This window comes from Carassius auratus, chromosome 2, assembly GCF_003368295.1.
Source record: "Carassius auratus strain Wakin chromosome 2, ASM336829v1, whole genome shotgun sequence".
NCBI lineage: Eukaryota > Metazoa > Chordata > Actinopteri > Cypriniformes > Cyprinidae > Carassius > Carassius auratus.
In genome coordinates, this window is record NC_039244.1 from 4,629,879 (window position 1) to 4,641,655 (window position 11,777).

General features: G+C 36.0%; 1 protein-coding gene across 1 annotated transcript in view; it reads right to left on the reverse strand.

Moving 5' to 3' along the window:
* Positions 1-11,451, reverse strand: part of LOC113113404 (semaphorin-6B-like) — a 90,771-nt gene extending 79,320 nt beyond the window's left edge. The window contains exon 1 of the mRNA XM_026279575.1: positions 10,748-11,451. The gene's annotated coding sequence lies outside the window, so the exon portion shown is untranslated. The remainder of the gene's footprint in view (positions 1-10,747) is intronic.
* Positions 11,452-11,777: the final 326 nt, after the last annotated feature.

Sequence of the window (11,777 nt, forward strand, 5' to 3'; positions counted from 1 at the left end):
ATCCATCATATCCTGTTTAAGAAAAGCGCCAGCTGTAATACAGCATTACGGATGATGGGAACAATCTGTAGTACATCCACATTCTGACAGTTTTCCTGCATAATGTTCTGCATGACCTGAAAGTTTCCTTAAACTCATTTGACTTCGAGCTGGATTTTAAAGGGGTCTTTTCATGGAAAACACAACTTTTCTTGCTCTTTTGAGGTAAGAGTTTGATAAAGGCAAACAAACTAATGAAGCATGGTTTTATCTATATTTTTGTTTAAATAAATACTGTAAATAAATTCATCCTGAATAAGCAACACAAAAACTATGTGAATACATTTATAAATACAAATAAATACATGTTTCTGAACATCGGATTGACATTTGTCAAAATGTTTGGTCTTGTGTTGATGGTACCATATTTTCCTGCTATTTATTTTAAAGATGTGACTGGGTTTTAATAAATCTAACACCCAGTCATGGTGTAAAAAAAAAAGAATAATAATTCACATTACTAATGTGAACAACATTCTGCAGGAAAATTCACAAAGGCACATTAATAACAACAATAACAGTCCAAAAACTCACAAAGCCACTCATTTTTAACAGCAACATAGCTTACAATCAAATTGAGTAATAAAACACATTAAACGGGCAATAATGTGCTTGCATGTTTTGTTCCAACTCTCTTAGCGAGTAAAAATGACTGATGATTTTCTCAAATGCATTCATGGACTCCCATGTGAAAGGAAAATCTGCTGAATACTGGAGGTGAGAACGAGGGATGCATGTCATTTTACAGCAAACAGTGGCGTCTGAAACACTCCATTTACAGCACAAACAGCAGCAGCCTCAGCATCCGTTTAAAGGTTAAAAAGAAGCAAAGCCAAAGAACGGGAAAGAGAGAGAGAGAGAGTTATGTCTGGGCCAGGGAAACTTTGTGAGGTCAGCAGTGCTGAAAATGGCAGTGTTATCAACAAACGCACCACTGCTGCTCTTTGCAAAGGGCTGAAAGATAGAGGCTGAGGTTAAGCTACAGCTCGCTGGCACACACAGACATGCTGGGAAAAAGCCTGACTCCGAACAGATTCCTGATATACAGTATATGCACGAGTGCTGGACCTTTCTAAAGAGGGTTTTAAATAAACATTAAGTTTTAAAAAAAATGTAACACCATATATTTTTGTTTGGATGATTTTTACAAGTTTTAATTTTATATATATATTATATATACATATATATATATATATATACATATATATATATATATATATATATATATAAATAGAATTTAAATCTTTTCAAGAACAGTTTCTAATGAGTTCGTCAGTGTGTCAAGACGTAAAATACATTATTTTATTTTATATTTACAAATGCAAGTTTTTTTATGTATAACTCCTAAGCTATTTACATAAAAAAATTATATATTTTCTCATATTTTCAATTATTTTGCATATTTATTTTACATATATTGTAGGATCTAAATGATAAAAAAAACACCGTTATTGTTATTCTTTCCATTAATATAAAAAAAGTTCTCAAAAATGGGTCAAGCACATTTCAGAATGGCACTGTTTTTTTTTTCAGCTACAGTGAATGTTGCTCAAAACAAATGATGCTAGCAGTTGCATGACCTTGTAACAGTGTTATTAAGTACACCAGTGTTTGTACACCAGTGTCTATATTTGTACTGATTCCCAACATAAAGAATGAAGCGATGTAATGAGACACAGCCCACACTTCATCAGTCGTCAAAAAGACAGGACAGGAAATTCAAATCAGAGGGTAATGTGCAGATGTCAGCTTATGCAATTCTCCTAGACCCCCCCGGCTTCAATGGGCCAACATTAGCATAGACCGCAGGGTTCGAGGGAGGAGACTGATGACCAGAGTAGATGCGGTATCAAACCCCAGGAGACTTGCCATCGGCAAAATGAATTGGTAACCAGAACGGAAGCTGAATCAATGCAGTAGGCTTCAAACATACACAGAGAGGGTGAGAGAGACTTGATTAAATGGTCTGATTACAAACTACTTGCACATTAAAACACATCAGACTAATGAAAATGATTAATGAGACCATACCAAACACATTACCAGCCAATCAAATGGCAGCTTGGGGGGAGGAGGTTATGGGAATATTACATTTTCAGAAGTGTCAAAGTCAAACATGATTCTAGGGTGTTGGTTTTTGCTAAGGCGTTCTCAGTGCTTTTGTTGCATTGCTGTGAGGTTGTTGGCTGGTTTCTTACTGGTTTAATTAATTAACAGTTATACTATTTCATAATATCATTAAAGGAATGGCTCATCCAAAAGTTTGCATTTGTTGAAAATGTTCTCACCCTCAAACCATCCAAATTGTAGATGAGTTTGTTTCTTCATCTAAACAGATTTGGTCACATTTAGCATTACATCAATTGCTAACCAATGCAGTGAATGGGTGCCGTCAGAATGAGAGACCAAACAGCTGATGAAAACATCACAATAATCCACAAGTTATTCACACCACTCCAGTCGATCAAGTAATGTCTTGTTTCCTGCAAATGTGCATATTTGTAGGAAACAAATCCATCACTAAGACGTTTTTAACTTTACACTGTTTCTGGAGAAAAAAAAGTATCAAGAGGCAGGTAGCGAACGGAACCAGATTGCACAAAAAGCCCAATTCAGTCCTATAAATGGCTTTTCATTTAATGAATGTGGTTCAAAAGAAATGAATTGGTCTGTATGGGGTCTTTCACTGACATTTCACTTTCAGTTATGGAGGTCTGATATTCACTGACTCTTGTGAGATATGAGTTTGATTGCTGCAAAATTATCTAGCAACTCCAAGGTTAAGTCTATCTCCTCTGAGAAGTTCAGATGAATATAGACAATTGCTTAAAATGAGCAGATAAAAAAAAGTATAATCTTGCACAGTATATGTCATCTGCTCTGATGGATTTAAAGTGAATATGAAGAGCCATATGCCACCTATAATAATTAAATATAAAATATGATAAAGAGGACTTATTTATCTTATTTAAGACTTATTTAAGAGGACTTTAGAAATGTTTTTCAGAACCAGTTACAAACTATTCAAAACGGTACTATATATTATAAATATATATTATAAATCTTTTTGCCTCTTAACTTTAACTTTATTAATAAAATGACCAAAGGTAAATTAAAAATAAAAAAATGTCCCAAATGACCCCTTTAAAATATCAAATAGCCATTTATGTACACACTCTGTTGCCAGTTGTTTACAGGAGACAGGATGTTACGGATGCTTCTGTTTTGTTCTACAGCGTTGGTTTTGCCATTTAAAGTGAGAATGAATTGCAAGCAGTTCGTTTGCAAAGTTGACTGCTCTTGAAAGATTTTCCATCATGCACCACAGGGAGAAATGAAAAGAATAAAGCAACACTAAATGCCCAAGAAAAAAAAACTAGCAAAAGAGAACAAAAAGACTGTGAGCAAGAGAAAGGTAGACAGTTATTTTAGCAGTCATCCTTTCCAGAATCCTAGCATGCACTTTTCCTCAGAGATGTTCTTGTGTTCCTCGGCACTTAAACAACATCACACACTTCTGAAAGTCTTAATTCCTCTCACTTTGTTTTTCTTCCCCGTTGGGGGTCACGATGCTAAACGTTCCTGTGACATCTGACAATGAAAAGATGAATTTCAAGACATTTCTTTTCAAAGGCCCATTCAGCTGACTCTCATTAATCAAGTTATGGCTTCAGAACTGACACTGGAATCAAAGCGGCCCGAGTTAGTTTTCGGCTCTTTCTTTTCCTCTGCCATGTGCGCTCTGAAGAATAACCTCCCACCGCCTGCATGTCTGGTGTCTAGGGGAGCAGGTCAGGGGATGGATGCCCCTCTCCAGCTGAGCTTGTGTGATCTACTCCTTCGCAGAAACTGCCACATTGCAGGCGCTTTTCAAAGGGGCATTACCCGCTTTCTAAAAGCTGTACAATAGCATGGTGGGACATCCAGCATTCCACATGTCCATGTCATAACTGGGTGATGCATCTCCTCTCAGCACGCATTAACAGATCACGAGCGACTGCAGGGAAAACAACTCCAAATGTTTACAATGCTTATGACAAAAATGTTCCATGTTTAATATTAAAACATCACATAATAGCATGTTATGACTGAACGCTGTCCCAGTCTCACATTTAAACATTTTGATGGTCCATAAGAAATAAAAATCATAAACTGCAATTCATAGACATAAATCAGTGTAAACAGAGAGCACATGGAGACTTCTGCCAAAGTTTTCAGCATGTCAGAATTTTTTCTCTTGAGAAAAATGACCCATTAATCTCACATGTCTCCTCTAGACTTTCATAAGAAATTCCTTAGAAACTGAAAATATTTACACATTCAGAAAAATTATAAATTAAATATATTTAAAATATATTTATAAAAACGGACATAAGTATACATGTGTTTTCCATCTTAAAATTAATTTGTACTAGAAATAAATATAAAATATTTATTATAAATAAAAACATTAATAAAAATGGATATGTAAGTATATATAATTTTTACATAAAAAATTGATATGTACTAAAAAAAATGTATTGTATATATATACTATACACACACACACACACACACACATTCCATCTATCCACAGTTAGCATCACCCTCAACAAATTCCCTGCCAGGCATTTCAATAAAAAGTGTGAATGCAAATTTCATTATAGACTATGAAATCATTCCTTTTCGCTTTTTAGCAGTGAAATCCATTCAGAAATGCCACACACACAGTATGAACAGTCCTATATAAACAACCAAGAAATGTCCTGATAGGTGAAACCCCAAAAAACTATTTGAAACCCGTGGTTTTGGACACGCCGATGTCAATAAAGGGGCATGCTGGGAAGTCGGGAGAAGGAGTAATATTCCGTTCCGCATCAGTGCAAGCACTCGGTTACTTTTAACAGCATTATTTGTTTACCCAACGCCCGCCAGCCGCATGAATTTATATTCCAATAAGAGGGAGGTGAGAGTTACACAGGCTGTTATGGTCTCCTCGTTCACCACAAAACATTAGGAGAGAGCTGCACAACCCTCACTGGTCAGAATGTAATGTTCCTAAATGACAGTACATAATGCTAAGATGTGCTAAATGTAGATTATTGTGGGTTCAGGAAACAAACAATGAAAAACTTAGACCTAGAGGGTGACATTACAGTGAAGGTTCTCTAAAGTACAAATAAAGAGTTTGTGAGAGTCTGGGGTGGCTGAATCTGGAACATTGTGTGTTTAACCACTGATGAAATTTAGGAGCTAATTGGTGGCTAACTGCTTTTAAATGAGCCCCTTATGACCAGTTGCGTCTATTTGATTTCACAGGCCTGCACGCACTCTTTTATGTGATGTGGGGCTTTGGGGAATACACATCGCTCAAAACATTCAAGAGCTTCCTCTCATCTCCTGTGTTAATAGACTGTCATTTAACCCACACATCTAAAAAAAAATCTTAATTCAAGATATATTAAGATGTGTTCTCAGAAAATGGTTTTCTTACGCGATTGGTAAATAGTAAATGTAGTAAAATATGCTTAAAACAATGAAGTGATGATTTAAGATTTATTCTTTATTTATTTTTTAAGAAACATCATAACAGCATAACTGTTTTCAATATTGATAAGAAATGTTTCTTGAGCAGAAAATCAGCATATCTGAATGATTTCTAAAGGATCATGTGACAGTGAAGACTGGAGTAATGATGCTGAAAGTTCAGCTTCGCATCACAGGAATAAATATATTTTTTTCGAACATATTACAATGGAAAACAATTGTTTTAAATTGTCATAATATTCCACAATATTACGTTTTTTTTACTGTATTTTTGATCAAATAAATGCAACCATGGTGAGCAAAAGAAACTTCTATCAAAAATCTTACCAACCAAGTTTTGAACATTAGTTTACTCTTTTTCCTGTATTTCTCACATTATTTTACTCAATTTTGCTAAAGTAAATGTATATATTTTTTAAAGAGATAGTTCATCCAAAAATAACAATTCTGTCATCATTTACTCCCCTTCATATGGTTCCAAAACAAAACATAATTCTTTTATGAACACATAAAAAAATGTCAATGTTCAGAAAGCTTTGGAAACCACTGACTTGCAATGTATGGACAAAAAATTATTTGCATTTGCATTTCATTATAATTTATGTAGGCTAACTGATGACAGAATGCAAGGATCTTACTTTTACCACAAAACAAGACAAAATACTGAAAAAGAAAATGTTTTGGCAATGACAACCTGAGCTATAATGACCTATCTGTACCAGCTAGAAACCATATAAAACCATCAACTATCAAAGTCAATGATCTAATAACGTTCACAGCAGATGAAAAGATGTGTCTGTGTCTGAGCAGCTTGTTAGCTCACATTCAGCTCATTGTTAGCGCCACAGATGACTCAAGGTGACCCATGGGAACTTTCAAACAGCATGTTGAGATAATTGAAGTCCTCTCAACTGTGCTGGCGAGTACGATACTGTTTTAAGAACATCAGTTGGATGTGGAGCGCCTCACTGGACACAAGCGTGCATGTACTGTGAGTTTTGAGGAAGAATACAAAGCTGTGGAACAAGGGACACTTTACTTGCCTAAATTCTTGTTAGGGAAAAAATTGCTGCCTTGTAGTAAACCAGTTGTGATATTTCAAGAAAGTAGAGAGAACAATGAAGTCTTTGAGGATCAATAAACTGTCAGATGAATTTTCTCTAAAAATTCTCTGATGATGCTCTCCCATAATGCCGTATCTTTAACTGTGACTAGTCTTTCAATACTTAATGATTTAATATCAGTCCATTCTCGGCCAAAACAAACTGGATTCGAAAGCAAGAGTTTCTAAGATATAACTAGCATAGAACAGAAAACAGTTTTACTTCATTTTAACTTAAAAAATACTGAAGTGTTCAGAGGAAGAAAGCTATGAACTGAAATAAAAAAGAAAAACGTTTTTAATAATGATACTTCTGCTATACAGCAATGCGATTTAATGGAGAGCAGTTGGAGACTTCAAACTGTAATACTGAAGTTTTCAGAAGGAGGAATATATTCACATATGGCATCTCTTTGATATATAGGTACTTCTTTCACAAAGCTATTAAGACCTTAATGACACATAACTGAGAACTCAGTTAAGTCTCTAGGGCGATGAAAGAGCAATGTCTAAGCAATAAAAATACATCCTCCGGCTGAGTTACACACTCAAACACAGATGCACACACATCCGAATAACACCTTGAGCTCTAAATCTTCCCTTATTGTTGAAAGATGAGAGCAATCCTTCGGTCCGTGGACCACGAAAGGGAACAAGGCCGGTCGTCACACGCAACAAGTTGCAAACAACAGCGAGACGTCACCCTTGGTCACTCGAGCTTACAGTGCTGGAGCAGGATGAGGACCCACCCTAGTGATGGTGCTCAGCCCCCGGGAGAGACAGGAAGGGAGGACTATGTGTCTTAACCCCAACAGACACCTGCTATTTTTGTGCTGCACCTGCCTGGCTGGCCTGCTGCGCTGCTGACTGTGTGCACTGCAGAGATAACAGGGAGGCTATTCACAGCTAGTCATTCAGAGAGAGTCAAGCCCTGTCTCACTTTCTATGTGTGTGTTTGTTTGTGTGTGTGTGTGCGTCTTACTCTCTCACACACATCGAGACCAGCTCTGTTGCTCTGTTTGCCCTCCATTTCTGTCCAACAATCACACAGACACAACTCTCATACAAATGCACTATCAATCCTTCTCAAGCAATTCCGGCTCAATCCATGTATCTTTACATCTTTATTGGCACACACACACACACACATTCAGTCTATCTGCTTCAGAATGCGGCCAGCTGATCTAGGAAACTAAAGCATTTTTTTTTTTTTGTGAAAACCTTGTTATAATTTCAAGTTTTTTGTATAACTAAAAAGTTGTTATTTACCGTGTAATCACTGTATTCAAACACAAATATTTTAGCTCACGTCATCCGTCCAACATACAGCTAGTGTACGTTTCCACTGTTATCTGTAGATGTTATCGTCTATCTAAACATTCTGTTCTTCCCTGCACGTCTCCAGACTGTCCTTACACATGATTTATTTTTCAAAGTCCTGGAACCTATGGGTAAAAATAAATAAATCATGTCAATTTTGCAGTGCCTAAGAGGGCAAAGACGGCACGTCAGCAAAAAGAAAACCAAGGGCCAGTTACTGGCCAGCTCATTTTTACAACATCTTGATGTAGGACGATTCTGTCTTTCTCAGGAAGATACTGGCACATGGAGAGATGTGTTGGTTTTCCTTCAGGCCCTCTTGGTTATTTCAGCCATCATGAGGATATTGCATATAGCTGTTTTAGTCCTTTTTGAAGCACTAAATAATAATAATAATAATAATATTAATATTAATAATAATGTTTTTAAATAATATTATTAGATATAAAATATTTAATTTATTATATATATATATATATATATATATATATATATATATATATATATATATATATATATATATATATATATATATATATATACTCTATAGTACCATTACAAAATAGTAAAGAATGATTTATTGTAACATTTGTAATCAATTGTAATGTATTAAAAATTAATAACCTTTGTTATAGCAATTTTTCATTTAGAACTATACTATTGCTCATTCTTTAAACCAAATACATAATTCAGTTAATTGTTAATTTATAACTTGAAATGTTGAATATGTGTTAATAAACAAAGAAAATTGCATTAAAAGTCTTGTTTAATAAAATAAAATAAAATAAAATAAAATATTTTTGTTAGCCCCAAAAAAAAAATCCAAATAGTGTTAACTTATTAAAAAAGCTTCTTTTGTGAGTGTAGTCACACATTTTCAGTGTATACTATGGTATTACCTTATGGCAGCCTCACTATACCATGGTACCACCATAAAAGCAATTTAAAGTTTGTTCCTATTAAGTTTAACTTATAAATGGCTGTTTTCCTTGGAAACAAAGGAAGCAGTTCCTATTAACTAAGCTTATAAATTATGCAAAACTACTAACAAACCCACACAGACAATCATCATATGCAGAACACAAAGCACAAAAGCCAAATTTAGGTGGTGACAGCATTTCAGTATTGCATGTGTATCCCAAAGCACATGGTGAACCAATCCTCTATCCTCTAAGCCAATATATGAAAGCGTTGTCTTCAGAAACACTGTTGACATGTGAAACGTGCTTTACATAAGCCTGGCACTTGAGAGGTTTGTTTATTAGTAAGAGCCGCAGAATTATAAAGCATCAGCAGGTCTGGAGTGTGCATGCATTCACAACAACAGAGCGATGAAGCAATGAAAGCCATGATGACGCAAACGATCACTCACACCACACTTGAGCGAATTACAAACTAAACAATTTTGCAAGATATGGATCTTGCATGCATGACCTATGAGACATGCTCCTTAAAACAAACCATGGAAGAGGTTTTAAAAAAATCCCTAAAAACAAACTACACCCAGTTAAAATTCTTAAAGTTATGTAAACAGAATTCCATCATTTTTTCAAAGTAATTGTAATTGGTATTTTCTTGCAGTAACAGTACTGTGCAAAAATAGGCCAACAAAAATTGTTTTAAGTCAGTTATCTATATCTTTTGCTGCAGTGTGTCAGTAGTAAATATCAGTTTACATTTCCAAACATTATTTTTGCCATTAACTATAATAATCTAGTGAGATTTTTGTTTGCACGAGGAGTCTGACAGCAGCCAGTGCACTACATAGATCATCATCAGTCTGTCTGGAGTAACATGAAGAAACAGAACAAACTGAGACAGACTCAATCCAGAAGAACTGTGGCAATGTCTCCAAGACACTTCAAGAAACCTACCTGCAAAGCTACAGTACTGTGCAAAGTTTCAGGCTCGTGTATAAAAATACTGTGAAGTGAGGATGCCATCAAAAATAATGCCATAAATAGATTTTATTAATTAACTACCGTTAACTTAACTAAATTAAATCAACATTTGATGTGACCACACTATGCATTAAGAAAAGCTTTTGTCCTAGGTGCACTTGCACTTTTTTTTTTCCAGGTGGCTTTGCAGGTTTCAATATATATATATATATTGATTGCCTTCATTAAAAGAAATGTAAAAAAATATATAATCTAACAAGCTCTTAGCTTCCATGTGATTTCCTTTAACTGCCCAATAGTAAAGCATTATTCCATTGCAATAAGTACAGCTTTCATACACAACAGACATGTTTAATCCCAAAGAAAATCTGGAGGAATTTAAGTTTATCCAGTTGGATTTGATTCTTAAAGATTCTTTCTGGATCCAAATGTTAATGCTATATTTAATAGATATCCTATTCCTTCAGGATTTTATGAATAGGGTGGATGCATTGATGAACCTTCTTCCAGATCAAATGTGCATCATGGTCAGAAACTAACAATGGCTCAAGACAAAAACATGTCTGTAAAAGTGACAAAGAGCTCCATATTTTTATAGTCTGGGGTAAAAATAAAAAATAAACTTAATTCATCCTCTGTTTTTGCATTTTATGGATCATTCCTAATATTTTAGACCAATAATTATGGTTTTAGAGCCTTTGCTGAGCTAATATTAAATGTGTGTGATTAAATCAGAAAATAAAAACAAAATGCGTCTGAAATTAATTTCCTTAATAATAATAATAATTAAACAAACAACAACAAAAAGTTAATTTCTTACTCTATAGATCTGTAACTAATATATGACTGAGCGCCTCACCTGGTAAGTTGGATGTCGTTTAAATCCTCAAGGTGATGCGTTCCTTCTTGGCGCAGGATGCGGGACAAAGCTGGTAATTTCACCTGCCTCTCATCCAAAGCGATCACGCGCACCGGGGTGACATATCGGTCCGACACGGGCGTGTTTGAGCGGGTCCGGTGCGCACCGGGCGTTTATAGCGCAGTAGATCCGCGTTCTTCCACCCGCTCACACAAACATAATGTCCCTTTCGCGACGGAATCGGTCGGGATCCGGTGTACGGGACGCCGCAGCTGTAATTCGGTGAGGATACAACGGGTAGGTGTGGTTGGGTGAACGGACGGAGACAGACAACCGTGGCACGGGTCCAAAAGAGCAGCCCTGCGTTAAGACGCACAGCACAGTGTTTGTGTCAACCCACTGAAAGCTTTTCAGATGCTGAAGATTCACGTGCATATGAAGATATCAATATCTGAGGGTCCTCAAATGGTTTGGGAGATGGTTAATAATGCCATACATCCTCCTGCAGTCTGCAGCGAAGCGTCTTTCCAGAGATTCCTTTGGCGATGCTCAGGAATCAGTCTGTGCTTTCTGCAGTCGTATAAACTGATATTTACATCCACTGGTGAGACGCCGAGCGCTGCGCACGAGCTTCATCCGCGCGCTTCAGACTGAGGCACATAACCGTCCAAGAGGGGGGATGGATCTCTCTCTCTTTCCCTCACACACACACACACACACACACACACGCACACACAGTTAGGCAACGTTCACACAGACAGATAATTAGATCTAATTAATATCTCAATGGTTTCTTCTGTAGATTAAGATATGGATACAAATAGAGATAATAGTTTTCCCCTGAGAAAAACAACCTACACTCAAACAAATGACTCTTTGGCCGAACATGATTCTTTCATGGACAGTAGTTCCACATGTTTGTACCATGTTATTTGGACATGAATAAATCAAGTTATAAGGACTTGTCTACCTTTAGTTGAGTTTACTCAGTTTGCTTTAGTTCATCCTACATGAAATATCTGAGTAGAGA